At 42.7% G+C, this 14,555-nt stretch overlaps 1 protein-coding gene across 6 annotated transcripts in view; it reads right to left on the reverse strand.

Moving 5' to 3' along the window:
- The window catches only part of dgkb (diacylglycerol kinase, beta), a 679,678-nt gene that overhangs the window by 640,085 nt on the left and 25,038 nt on the right, over positions 1–14,555 (reverse strand). The gene's annotated exons all lie outside the window — the stretch shown is intronic.

The raw sequence follows: 14,555 nt of genomic DNA on the forward strand, positions 1-14,555 counted from the left end.
ATTGTTAAGCAGTATGCTCTATTCTTGTTGTGAATAAAAGCCTTTATTCCCGGGTACGTCCGAGCCTCCCGAGTGAATTAATCGCGCATCAAGAAGTAACACGGGAGTAGCTTTGTCATGGAGCTTGACAGGAGGAGCTATATCATGGTTGTCCAAGGGAGCCAAAAGGCCCTCAGGAACCATCTTCAGAAAGGATTGGAAAACGATGGCCAGTGAGGCCAATTCCTGCCATCTGGCTTTGAGCAGCTGCCTGTCATGCCACAAGAAGTCTAAATGACCTCTCAGAGGTGGTCAAGGTCAGTGAATGAATCGTCACATAACATCTATCCATTCCTCTAGCAGTATCTCAGTTACATAATACACTATTCTCCCTTCATTCACCCATCTTGGCATTCAGGAATCATGTAACAGGCAAATACTCCACCTCAGCCTAATACAACTACCAAAACTGCCAGCCTCACAGCCATCTCCTGTTGCCTCCATACACCTCCAGCTATTTAACTATGGCAGACACAACACCAAAACACAGTGCTACCAGCCTCTCTCTTGCAGGCTGAGGTGACACACAGTCAAAAGTAGCAGAGCAGAACCAGCAGGGACCAAGGACATCTGCACTTCCCGAACACTAGTGGTAATGGTTCTCAATTTCATGGGAGCACCTGCCTTGGAACTCATGATACTCTTCCCCTCCCCCAATCTTAAATTGCTTGCCAGTGTAATTTTTAGCATACAGAGGATTATTTAACAAATACTGTCCAATCGCAGATGATTATGTTGGATATTATGGGTAAAATGTTCTCAAAAACATTCCAAGTGCAAAACGGGCAAGAAAAATGGTAGGTTTCTTCAGTGAGGTAGGTCATGGCAATTTATGACACTCTGCAATACAGAGGCCTTAATGTGATTCTCACCATTAGGGGGCTCAAATTGCAACTGAATGCTTGATCTTTGGTGAGTGATGTGCAAATTCTTTAAGTCTCAAATCTGGAAAAATGCATCATATCAACCATTTAAACTGTATGATATCATATCACCACCTCACCTGCTACCTGGGGATGTCCTCACAATCTCTTCTCAGCTTGGTACATCATATGAGCCATGCTGATAGTGGCTGCCTCTGCAGCACACATCCCTAAGCAGGTGTTCACTTCTGTAGCACCACCTCCAGCAATGCCACAGATCCAAATTTCATGCCCAAATTCTGTTCCTTTAGTCTAAATTTTGATTCCTTTGATTTTGCACCTTATGGTCCAAATCGAATAACTTGCTTTGCGTTGCAAAAGCAATGATGGAATGTGAAAATGCTCACCAAAAATATCTGGAATCACATTTATATCTAATGCCATTGCTTAACAAGAGGCCACTAATAAAATCAAAATTGGGATTTCAGGAGACACATCTTTCAGAAGGATCTGTTTACAGAATGAGATGAAGAAAGATTGTGTTGAGCTTGAACCCCACATGAAGTAGATAGGCCAAATGACCTCTTTACGTGCTGCACCTTTGATCGAGGGGGGTTCCTCCTCTTTCTTTTGAAGCTCGAGGGTGACTTGCACATTTACTGACATGGGAGCCTGATTATAGGACAGCAGATCACAGCAAAACCACAAAGTAGCCTGCTTGTGCTCAGCTTAGTAATGATTCGCATGAATGCAAGCTCACATTTGTAATTTTAGGGGTGCCAAGGTACCAAATCTTTTCAATTGAAATCTCAAAGTTCCAAATTCTTAATTTCTAACACTAATGATCTCAGTTGTGCCTGACCTAACAAGGTGTGAATAACTAGTATTTATGATTCAAGTAGAATTTATTAAGCAATATGTTCCATATACTTAAAAACAATGAAGACAACATGGAAGTTTCTTATCCTTCAAGGTCCTCAGATTCTGTGAGTGGTGCCACCTCAGGTAATGCCTTTCTTCTTTCTCCAGAGTAACGTTACATTGAACTGTGTCTCAGAAGAATCATACCACAAAAGCTATGGTAAACTTGTGCCACCGAAGACTTTCATCTTCCAAATTTTATCCCTACACTGCAGAAGGCGGCCATTTGGCCCATCGGGCCTGCACCGACAACAATCCCGCTCAGGCCCTATTCCTGTAACCCCATGTATTTACCCTGCAAATCCCCCTGACACTAAGGGGCAATTTAGCATGGCCAATAAACCTAACCCGCACATCTTTGGAGTGTGGGAGGAACCGGAGCACCCAGAGGAAACCTAAACAGACACGAGGAGAATGTGCAAACTCACAGAGAATCACCCAAGGCCAGAATTGAACCCGGGTCCCTGGCATTGTGAGGCATTCACATTCGAAGTATTCGCATTCCAACCATTATTCATGTAAATTGAGTCTGTGTCTTTATATGCCCTGTTTGTGAACAGAATTCCCACTCACCTGAAGAAGGGGCTTGGAGCTCCGAAAGCTTGTGTGGCCTTTGCTACCAAATAAACCTGTTGGACTTTAACCTGGTGTTGTTAAACTTCTTACTGTGTTTACCCCAGTCCAACGCCGGCATCTCCACATTGTGAGGCACCAGTGCTAACCACTGTGCCACCAATTCCTTATTTGAACATGATCCAAACTGATCTCTCTCGCTGACTCAGAATGAGGGTCATCTGGTGTCACTCCACTTCTGTAATTAGAGTTCATGCAGACAGAAGATAAATGTCCATCTCTTATACTCTGGGCCCCCAGAGGTGTATTTCATTGTGAAGAAGTGGCACATCTTTCAATAACGCAAGCTATTGTAAACAATTCACATCAACATATATTAACTCAAGGCCCATGATATTAAAGCCATCAAGAACAAATGTTAACACTTCCTACCATTATATCAAGAAAAAAAATGCCTTTCTCTAATACAGATGTTGTACCCTACAGATATGATTACTCAGCTAAACCTAACAATACATGGCTTTGTTTAAAGCTAAGGTGTCATCCGAAGTTCACGCTGCCAAGCTTAAAACATTTGTTATTCCTTTAAAGCTGAAGAAGAAGCCCTCAATTGAACATTGTAATTAGAACAAATGTATTTCCTTGAACTCAGACTTTTCAATACCTTTAAAGTAATTAAGTTAACAGCAGTTCCTCGCAAGCAGCTGCCCTAACTGTAAATTGGTCCACTAACAGAAATTCAAACTGAACGGTTTAAAAAGATAAATTCTATAAATGTTACTTCAGACTAATATGGAACCTAATAATTAGTATTAACAATTTCTTATTTCAGATTGTAGTGCTGGAGGTAATTGTTAAATCAATTGAAAAGGAAGGAAGGAACAAAGCAAGAGGAGTAACCATTGCCAAAGGCTTGAAGGATATTCGATCAATTGGAATGACACAAATGAGACAGGAGGTTGAATATTGTAATGTGAATAGCCTTCTAGATTAGTGCTGGCAAATAAAGAACAAATAGACCAGATAGCCTTAACAGGCCACTGCCCTAAACGGAGGTAGAGCAGAGAAAGAATCACACCAGCCAATAGGACTTTCTTGGGTCAGCTTCACCTTTTGGTGAAGCTTAAAGCCCCAGAAAAACTTCAAATGAAGAAGAGCTCAACAATGGACAAGTCTGGAATAAGTCTGAGTCTGCTCCATCACTGCAGTTCCAGTCAGTTACAAGAGCTGGTGAAGACCAACTTCAAAAAACATGCTGGGTCTGGGTGCCATGGTTAGATTCAAAGGCTTTTAGAGGAGGGAAGAAATTTGATCAGCTGTCAGCAGAAGGATAGTGAGCTTGGGGAAGTCAGGCAGGGTGGAGTGGGTGCAGTCGGAAACTTCACTTAGGACTAAATTATGTAGTGTCCCAAAAAGGAACACAGGAAAATGAAAGAGATGTATATTGCAATAAGAGAAAACTTGAACAATCCCTTCAAAGCATTCACTGTAGGAAAATTTGCTCGATCCAGCCAAGAAAGAAGAGCCACCAACACCTCAAAGAATGCACGATACTAAGCAGGTTTTATCCTCAATGCTCACAGCATAGCGCTATGCCCTCTTCATCCTCAGCTCTTCACTTCTGTTTGTTCACTCGCATTCCTAATGCAAAATATTTGCAAAGTTGCATGCAAATCTCATCAAACCTGGCAAGGGCTGAGCAATGAAAAATCTGCAATACAACATATCATATATTACAAAAGGACACTGACCCTCTTGCTTTAAATTAAGGCAGTCCAGGAAAGGCAGGAGAGTTTAGTCACCAAACTCGTGAGCTTTCACCTGCCATGAGGTGGAATCACTTCAAATCCTGAGGAAGGGGGTGCAGAGTGTGGGAGATAGGAAAGAAAGAGGACATGTGTTAGCTACAGGTTCTGCTACTCTTCCTCATTCAATTATACTCTGCATCAGGGAACCATGTGATAAAACCTGCATGTCACTCAGTGAAAATGCCATGTGAAAAACTCTCAGGAAACCATTTTAATCTCTCTTTCTGCTCTAACAGAGAAAGATGGCACAGACCCACACTTCATCTATTGCTGCCAATGCTTCACAGCATGCGCCATTGCTTAGCCCATCCTTCTCATGCACCTGCTCAAAGATCTCCCTGCAGAGAACATCAGAGTGATCCAGACAGGAACGCACAGGGTGATGCAAAGAGCTCACTGATGAGCAATAGCTAGTAGCAGAACTTGAGCAGGGTATTAATATCTGGAGGGCAACCATATGTGGCCTTGTGCCTAAAGAAGAGCTGTCTAGCCACAACTGATACCTTAGTAGCTAATATGTATGCTCATACTGATGTCACAGGGGCTGAGGAAGCAACATGGGAAAGGGTTGTTTCTGCTAACCACAACAGATCCACTGACAAGGCAGGGCCTCAGTAATCTCTGAAGAAAAGTCATACAGACTTGAAACGTTAACTCTCTCTCTCTCTCTACAGATGCTGCCAGATCTGAGTTTTTCTAGCATTTTCTGCTTTTATTTCAGCTATCCAGCATTTGCAGTAATTTGCTTCCAATTTACTAGAGAAGATACTGCTGTTTCTCCGAGTAGCAGTACAGGCACACTCTCCCACAGACTCTCCAGTACACAAGGTGAAAAGGATGTAGGGCAGTGTTACCTATGCAACAACAAAAGAGATGTTATCTGCAACAAATCCCAACTTGGAACTTCACAGCCCTCAAACAAACAGCGTCAGCTAGCCAAGGAGGTTCTTATTGTAACACAAGCAGACTGTGACCTCACTGAGGCAGCAGCGATGAGATGCACAAGGCTAAAGTTACAAGCATATAATTAATGTTTTGAAACCAAGAATCATGAATCATACTCCCTCAGATGGTTTCAAATTAAAATTACAATAGCATTAAAGTTGTTATGTGCATAAGCACTGGCCAGGAATTGTCTTTCAGCCTCGCCCACTCCGCTTAACAAATTTACAGCAATGAACAGGAGCAGCAGAAAGAAAATTCCTGGCCATTATTCCTGGAAAGGTGTAGAGGCTGAATCCATATGCTGGCATGAAATAGAGCATTCAGAGATGTGCAAAAAAGATAAGATGTTATTTGATAATGTATTTGTGGAGGGAAGGGAACCACGTAAACAAAACTATTAATGTATAGGTCACACAGTTCCATATGAAGGAGGTCTCATTTAGAATGCCATGAATAGCTCTTACAACCAGCAAGGGATTCTTTCCCATTTCATCTTCATGTTACAGCTATTATGCAGACACACTTGCTAGTCATCGAGGTCTTTTGAGGCCTCACTATAAAGTAAAAATATGTAGATGGAACATACTACTATAATGGAGTTGGTGAAAATGGCAGACATTAATCCTTTGAATGCGGAGGCTCATGAAGTGAAAAGTGAGGACAAGGGGAATCCTATCATGGTTCTGCGAGGGAGAGGAATGAGTGAGGACAGAGGTGCAGTTTGAATCATGTTGAGATCAAAAAGGAGAAGGTATTGGGGTTCTTGAGAAACATTAAAGTAGACAAGTCCCCAGGGTCTGATGGGATATACCCCAGAATACTGAGAGAGGCAAGGGAGGGAATTGCTGGGGCCTTGAGAGAAATCTTTATATCCTCACTGGCTACAGGGGAGGTACACACAGTAAGAAATCTCACAGCACCAAGTTAAAGTCCAACAGGTTTATTTGGTAGCACAAGCCACTAGCTTTCGGAGCGCTGCTCCTTCATCAGGTGAGTGGGAGTTCTGTTCACAAACAGGGCATATAAAGACACAAACTCAATTTACAAAATAATGGTTGGAATGAGAGTCTTTACAGGTGAAGTGGGGAAAAATTATAAAAATGGTTACCTGACACACAAAATGGTTGCCTGGGAAGAGACATTAAGCAGGCACTGGCTTTTAGCACAGACAGCTACTTAAAGTTAAAACATGCAGCACAGACAGTTACTTAAAGTTAAACATGCAGGAACCAAATGCTGCTGGAAGCCAGTCAGAGCTTGAGGCACTTCAAAGATAAAGGACAGACCCAGGACAATAAGGTCTGATAATAAGATCAGCCACAGATGGGAACATAAATACAGCAAAACCAATCACTGTATGTAAAGATCGAAACCAGCCATTGATAGAGGAAATGTATCCACTCTATGAACAATGCGATGTTAATTGCCCATGTCTGTACCTGTCGGATTGTAACGATGTGTTAACTACCGATCACCATGATCTGTCTACTCAACTATAATGATGTGTTAAATGGCTAATGTCCGGACTATCCATTGTCTAAAAGGTATAAAAATGATCAACTGCTATTGCATGATTGAGAAGGTAGCTACCAAGTACTGCGGAGTACCAATGCTTTCTCCCCGAAGCTTTGTGTCCGAAATAAAACTGTATTATTGAACCTCCAGTCTGACTCCGGTGGTAATTTCCCACAACACAAGTAATCAAGTCTTAAAAGTACAGACAATATGAGTGGAGAGAGGGTTAAGCACCACCTGTGCTTAACCCTCTCTCCACTCACATTGACTGTACCTTTAAGACTTGATTACCTGTAAAGACTCGCATTCCAACCATTATTTTCTAAATTGAGTGTGTGTCTTTATATGCCCTGTTTGTGAACAGAACTCCCACTTACCTGATGAAGGAGCAGCGCTCTGAAAGCTAGTGGCTTGTGCTGCCAAATAAACCTGTTGGACTTTAACTTGGTGTTGTGAGACTTCTTGCTGTGTTTATCCCAGTCCAACGCCAGCATCTCCACATTACAGGGGAGGTCCCAAAGGATTGGAGAATAGCCAATGTTGTTCCTTTGTTTAAGAAGGGTCGCAAGAATCATCCAGGTAATTACAGGCCGGTGAGCCTTACATCAGTGGAAGGGAAATTATTGGAGAGGATTCTTCGAGATAGGATTTATTCCCACTTGGAGGCAACATGGTTTTGTGAAGGGGAGGTCGTGTCTCACGAAATTGATCAAGTTTTTCGAGGAAGTGACGAAGATGATTGATGAGGATAGGGCAGTGGATGTAGTCTACATGGACTTCAGTAAAGCCTTTGAAAAGGTCCCTCATGGCAGACTGGTGCAGAGGTGAAGTCGCATGGGATCAGAGGTGAGTTGGCAAGGTGGATACAAAACTGGCTCGGTCAAAGAAGACAGAAGGTAGCAGTGGAAGGGTGCGTTTCTGAATGGAGGGCTGTGACAAGTAGCGTTCCTCAGGGATCAATGCTGGGACCTTTGCTGTATGTAACTGGATTGATTGGTAAGTTTGCAGATGACACAAAGGTTGTGGATTTGCAGATAGCGATGCGGACCATCAGAGGATACAGCAGGATATAGATCAGTTGGAGACTTGGGCGGAGAGATGGCAGATGGAGTTTAATCTGGAAATGTGAAGTAATGCATTTTGGAAGGTCTAATACAGATAGGAAAATATAGTAAATGGCAGAACCCTTAAGAGTATTGACAGGCAAAGGGACCTGGGTGTACAGGTACACAGGTCCCTGAAAGTGGCAATGCAGGTGGAGAAGGTAGTCAAGAAGGCATACGGCATGCTTGCCTTCATCGGCTGGGGTATTGAGTTTAAAAATTGGCAAGCCATGTGGCAGCTTTATAGAACCTTATTTAAGCCGCACTTGGAATATAGTGTTCAATTCTGGTCGCCACACTACCAGAAGGATGTGGAGGCTTTGGAGAGGGTACAGAAAAGATTTACCAGGATGTTGCCTGGTGTGGAGGGCATTAGCTATGAGGAGAGGTTGGAGAAACTATTCTCACTAGAGCGATGGAGGTTGAGGGGAGACCTGATAGAAGTCTACAGGATTATGAGGGACAGGGACAGAGTGGATAGTCAGAAGCTTTTTCTCGGGGGCATAGGTTTAAGGTGCGAGGGGCAAAGTTTAAAGGAGATGTAGGAGGCAGATTTTGTTTTTACACAGAGTAGTGGGTGCCTGGAACTCATTGCCAGGGGAGGTAGTGGAAGCGGATACGGTAGTGACTTTTAAGAGGCGTCTTGACAAGTACATGAATAGAATGGGAATAGAGGGATATGGACCCTGGAAGGGTAGGGGGTTTTAGTTAAGTCGGGCAGTATGGTCAGTGCAGGCTTAGAGGGCCGAAGGGCCTGTTCCTGTGCTGCAATTTTCTTTGTTCCTTGAAATGGGTCGGACATGGTTGACAGGCCTGTTAACCACAGGGAGGGGGAAACCTCGGTTCATGAAAAAGGGAGATAGGTCAGAAATGCATCATCCGAACAGATGTGATGGGAGGCAGAAAAATTGGGAGAATGGGATGGAGTCTGTATAGGAAGCAAGGTGCAAGGAGCTGTAGCCAAGATAGTTGCGGGAATCAGTGGGTTTGTAATGGGTATTGGTAGACCAAAAATGGAGACAGACGTCAAGGGAGAGAAGTAAAGTATTAGGAATGGACCATTTGCTCAGCCCGGACTCCAACCTAACCATCACTTGCCATTTTACCTCACCATCATGCTCGCATGCCTACATTTCTGTCCTTGGTTTGCTGCAATGCTCCAGTGAAACCCAATGCAAACAAATGAACAGAACCTCATCTTTGGATTCGGCACTTTACAGCCTTTTGGATTGTTGTGAGTTCAACAACTTTAGACCATGAACTCTCTCCTCCATTCTGATTTTTTTCCCAACCCACTCTTCTACAGAACCATTTGCATGTTGTTGCTTTCACAGAGCACTAACCCTTGTTCTGCTGCCTTACATTTACGCCATTATTAGCACATTCTTTAGTCTTTAATGCTACCATTAAAATTTCCTTTTGTCCATGACATCCTTGTCAAATTTCTTCTGAGCTCCCCAATCTTCTATTCTGCTCCACCCCCTCTCCAACAATATAATCCATCACATTTCTACCTCTCTTCAGCCCCGAAGAGTCATACAGTCTCAAATTGTTAAGTCTGTTTCCCGCACCACAGATGCTACTAGACCGGCTGAGTCTTTCCAGCATTTTCTCTCATGGTTCAGATCAAACTGAAAGGGCACACAATTATTATGACTCAAAACTAAATGAAACATATTTGACCTACAAGACTGGTGGGGCAGTGGAATGTCCAAAATTAAAACACGGTTTCAATTTTCAGGGAAGTGAGCATTCACATGCTCGATGTTATATTGCTGGTCACCAGTAAACTACACAAAGAAAGTGAAATAGGTTGACATTGATAATGTATTCCATCTACAACCACAAACTGTAACTCTTTGTACATTTCAGAACTCTGCCACTTTGTAAAATTGAACTATAGGGCTGTTACTCTTGATGGCTGTCTGTGGAGAAGGAGATGATTTGATTGCTTTGACAAACAATGCATCCATGATTTACTTAATGCATCTGTGCAAAGACGATTGGCTAACATTCATTATGCTTCCCAGCAGCAGCCTGGAATAAACCTATTGCATAAAGGTTAGGGTGGTTGAGACCGTAACAACCGCAGACAACCCTGTGCCTGGATGAGCAGACTCTCTCCAACAGCACTCAAGAAGCTCGACACCATCCAGGACCAACTAACCCCCTCCACCACTGATGCACAGTGGCAGCAGCATGTACTATCTACATGTGATTTCAAGAAGGAATTCTCCTAGTGTCTGCATGGGTTTCCTCTGGGTGCTCCAGTTTCCTCCCACAGTCTGAAAAACGTGCTGTTTAGATACATTGGCCATGCTAAATTCTCCCTCAGTGTACCCAAGCAGGTGCCAGAGTGTGGCGACTAGGGGCTTTTCACAGTAACTTCATTGCAGTGTTAATGCAAGCCTACTTGTGACTGATTAATAAAATAAATAAATATAGGCCTTGAGGATAAAGGGATCAAGAGATATTGGGGAAGGGGGGGGTGGGGGGGAGCCAAATCAAGGTAGACGCTTAGCCATGATCATAATGAATGGCAGAGCAGGCTCAAAGGGCAGAATGGCCTACTCCTGCTTCTACTTTCTATGCACTTTTCTATGTGTACATTACAGCAACTCACCAAAGCATTTTCAAGCTAAGTACTTGCTTTTTGAGTTACCCTCCCTATCAAAGATACTGTTGGGGTTTAGACAGCAAAATAAAGTGTCTTATTCACTAATTTGTGCGCAAAAAAAAAGTGGAAATATGATTCCAATGCTTCAGAATTTACTATGAATATACTAAATTTGCAGTTTTGTGACTTAGAAGGCCAATGTGCAACCCCACAAAAGTAGTAAAGCAAAATGTGACTGAAATTCTTCACACCAAGTTGCTAATTTTGACTATACTATTAGGGCTGGGTATAAAATGGAGCACAGGTATAACCCACAGGGGGGGGGAACAGAAATATCTAATTGAAAGAAATGAAACAAGGATTAGTATCTGACATTGTCGAGGGATTTGATAGTTCTTGAGACAAAAGAATAATGGATTTTAGCATTAAATATAGAATTACAGGAATAAAACCTCAGATAAAAATATTCAACACAGTGAAGATTTTCTATATTCTGCTATTTTTTTCCATTACTTTCTGTCTCCATAGAGCTTGCCTGAGGCATCTCATTAGTAGCAATCATACTAAACCTGCTTCAGAAAGGCACCAACTGAAAATTAATATGGAAGAAGCACACTGAAAAACAAACTAATTGTGTTCATGCTGCCTTTAATTATCCTTGGGGTTGATTTTCAGAATCATTTGACCTATTTTGGTCCATTTTATTGAGACTGTCCATTTCGTCCTTGTCAATAAATAAAATGCGTGTTTAGTTTTGCTGTGGCTAATGATTATCAGAAGGTGGCAGCCTAGTGGTAATGTCACTGGACTAGTAATTCAGAGATCCTGGCAAATACTTGGGAGACATGGGTTCAAATCCTACCAGAGCAGTTGGTGGAACATAAATTAATAAAATAGAGAATTTAAAGCTACTCTCAGTAATGGTGACCTTGAGAACCATCATTGATTGTTGTAAAAACCCATCTGGCTCACCAATGTTCTTCAGGGAAGAAAATCCACCATCCTCAATAGGTCTGGCCCTACTTGTGACTCCAGATGTGGTTGACTCTGAACTGCAGGCCCCCTGCAATGGCCTGACAAGTCAGTCATATCAAGGGAAATCAGGAATAGACAACAAACGCTGACCTTGTCAATGACACTCTCACATTCCATCAAAGGATAAAAATATTTAAATTGAAAACTATGAATAACTGTTCATGGAATTTGGAAAATATCCTATGCTACAGAATCTCGACGAAAACAGATATTAAAAGCATATCCCATGGAATCAGTAAGGGAATCAAGGGCTTTGGGGATAAGGTGGGAAAATGGAGTTGAGGATTATCATATATCAGATCAGTCATGATCTCATTGAATGGTGGGGCAGACTCGATGGGCCGAATGGCCTACTTCTGCTCCTACATCTTATGGGTAACCAGAAGAATAGCACTGAATTGCAGAGAAAGATATTCGGCCTCTGAAGTGTCAACTTTGCAGGGCAAAACAGGAGCCTCACGGCAGCAAGTTTGAGTGCTTTCGCTGGTTTTAGCATAAGGTACGGCAGGGATGAAGCTAAACTTCAGCAGTAATGTAAAATGGATGATAGCAATTTGGAAACAAAGTTTATACCTTGCAAAGGAAATTGGACAGGGTGTAAAATGCTGACTGTTTACAGAGCAAGATCAGTTTTGCTCCCAAAGTATCTGAAAAGTGAGAATGAACTCAACAAGCTGCTGTTGGTATTATTTAATTCTAACCAGAATTGACCTATGCAGCTTCTCATATGTTTAGGCCATAAGGAATCAACACAGCAAATAATTGATCTCACTGAATTTACACCATCTAGCGGCGAGAGAATTTACTGTTTCCACCATTATGAATCTCTCCAACTTATGGGACGTACTGAGATAGGTGAATAAATGCAGGTAAAAAAAGAAACCAAGATAAGATGCCATGTAAAAACATATATGAGAAGAGCGTGGATAGAAGATTGGTTACTAACGGGAAACAGAGTCAGGATAAATAGTTCATTTTCGGGTTGGCAATCGAACCAAAGAGATCAGTGCTGGTGCCGCAAATCGTTCATCATCAATGACTTGGATGAAGGAACCAATAATATTGTAGAAAAATTTGATGATACAAAGATAGATAATTAGGCAAGTTGTGAGGATGATATAAAGAGTCCCGAAATAGACATAAATAGGTTCAGTGAGTGGGCAAAAATTTGGCAGATTGACTATGATGTGTGACATATGAGATTGTCCAGTTTGGCAGGAAGAATAGCAAAGCAGATTATTTAATGAGAGACTGCAGTAATCTTCAGTAAAAGGAGATCTGGCTACCTTTGTACATGCAACATACAATCCAGCATACAGGTACAGCAAGTAATTGGGAAGACAACAGAAAGTTAGCCTTTACTGTAAGGGGAATGGAGTATAAAAGTGGAAGTCTTGCTACAACTTTACAGGGCATTGGTAAGACTCCTTACTTATGGAAGGGTATTCTTGCAGTGGAAACAGCTCAGGAAAGGTTTAATCGGGCTGATTTGTCTTATGAGGAAAAAAATGTTGAACAGGTTGGATCTATATTCATTGGAGTTTAGAAGAATAAGAGGTGATCTTATTGAAACATACAAGATCCTGAGGGGAATTGACAATCAACAGGGAGGATGCTTTTTTTATTAATCACATGGGCATCGCTGGCTGGCCAGCATTTATTGCCCTTCCCTGGTTGCCCTTGAGAAGGTGGTGATGAGCTGCCTTCTTGAATCACTGCAGTCCATGTTCTGTGGGTTGACCCACAATGCCGTTAGGGAGGGAATCCCAAGAATTTGACCCAGCGACTGCGAAGGAACAGCGATGTACTTCCAAGTTAAGACGGTGAGTGGCTTGGAGGGGAACTTGCAGGTGGTGATGTTCCTATGTATCTGCTGCCCTTGTCCTTCTGGATGGAAGTGGTCATGGGTTTGGAAGGTGTTTTCTAAGGATCTTTGGTAAATTGCTGCAGTGCATCTTGTAGATAGTACGCACTGCTGTTACTGAGCGTCAGTGGTGGAGGGATTGAATGTTTGTAAATGTGGTGCCAATCAAGCGGGCTCCTTTGTCCTGGATGGTGTCAAGATTCTTGAGTGTTGTTGGAGCTGCACCCATCCAGGCAAATGTGGAATATTCCATCACACTCCTGACTTGTGCCTTACAGATGGTGGATAGACTTTGGGGAGTCAGGAGGTGAGTTATTTGCCGCAGTAGTCCTAGTCTCTGACCTGCTCTTACAGCCACTGTGTTTATGTGGCGAGTCCAGTTGAGTTTCTGGTCAATGGCAACCCCAAGAACGTTGACAGTGGGGGAATTCACCATTGAATGTCAAGGGATGGTGGTTAGAGTGTCTCTTATCGGTGATGGTCGTTGCCTGGCATTTGTGTGGCGTGAATGTTACTTGCCACTTGTCAGCCCAAGCCTGAATATTGTCCTGATCTTGTGGCATTTGAACATGCAAGAGGATGTTTCCCCTTGTATGGGGTGGGGTGGATGTAGATCTATGGGGCACAGTTTAAAAATAAGGGGTCTCCCATTTAAGATGGAAGGGAGGAGGAATTTCTTCCCCCAGAGGATTGTTAGTCTTTGGAATTCTCTTCCAGAGAGAGCATTAGAAGCTGGGTCATTGAATATATTCAAGGCTGAGTTAGAGAGAATTTTGGTCAACAAGGGGCTCAGGCTAACGGAGGACAGGGAGGAAAGTGGAGTTAAGGGCACAGTCAGATCAGCAATGATCTTAGTGAATAGTGGAACAGGCTAGATGGGCCAAATAACCCATTTTTAATAGAACAGTCCGTTTAACCTAAAGTTAAACTTTTATTAGTCATAAGTAACGCTCACATTACGCTACAATGAAGTTACTGTGAAATTCCCTTAGTCGCCACACTCCGGTGCCTGTTCGGATAAATGCATCTAACCAGCACATCTTTCAGACTGTGGGAGAAAACTGGAGCACCCGGAGGAAACCCACGCAGACACAGGGAGAATGTGCAAACTCCACACAGACAGTGACCCAGCTGGGAATCAAAGCCAGGACCCTAGCACTGTGAGGCAGCAGTGCTAACCACTGTGCCACCCTAACCAACCAATCTTGGCATTTATCCTTCTTAAAAGAAGTGTGAAGCTCACGTGCTTTCTCTGTCCCAAGATTCTTCTGT

Source organism: Mustelus asterias, chromosome 2 (assembly GCF_964213995.1).
Source record: "Mustelus asterias chromosome 2, sMusAst1.hap1.1, whole genome shotgun sequence".
NCBI lineage: Eukaryota > Metazoa > Chordata > Chondrichthyes > Carcharhiniformes > Triakidae > Mustelus > Mustelus asterias.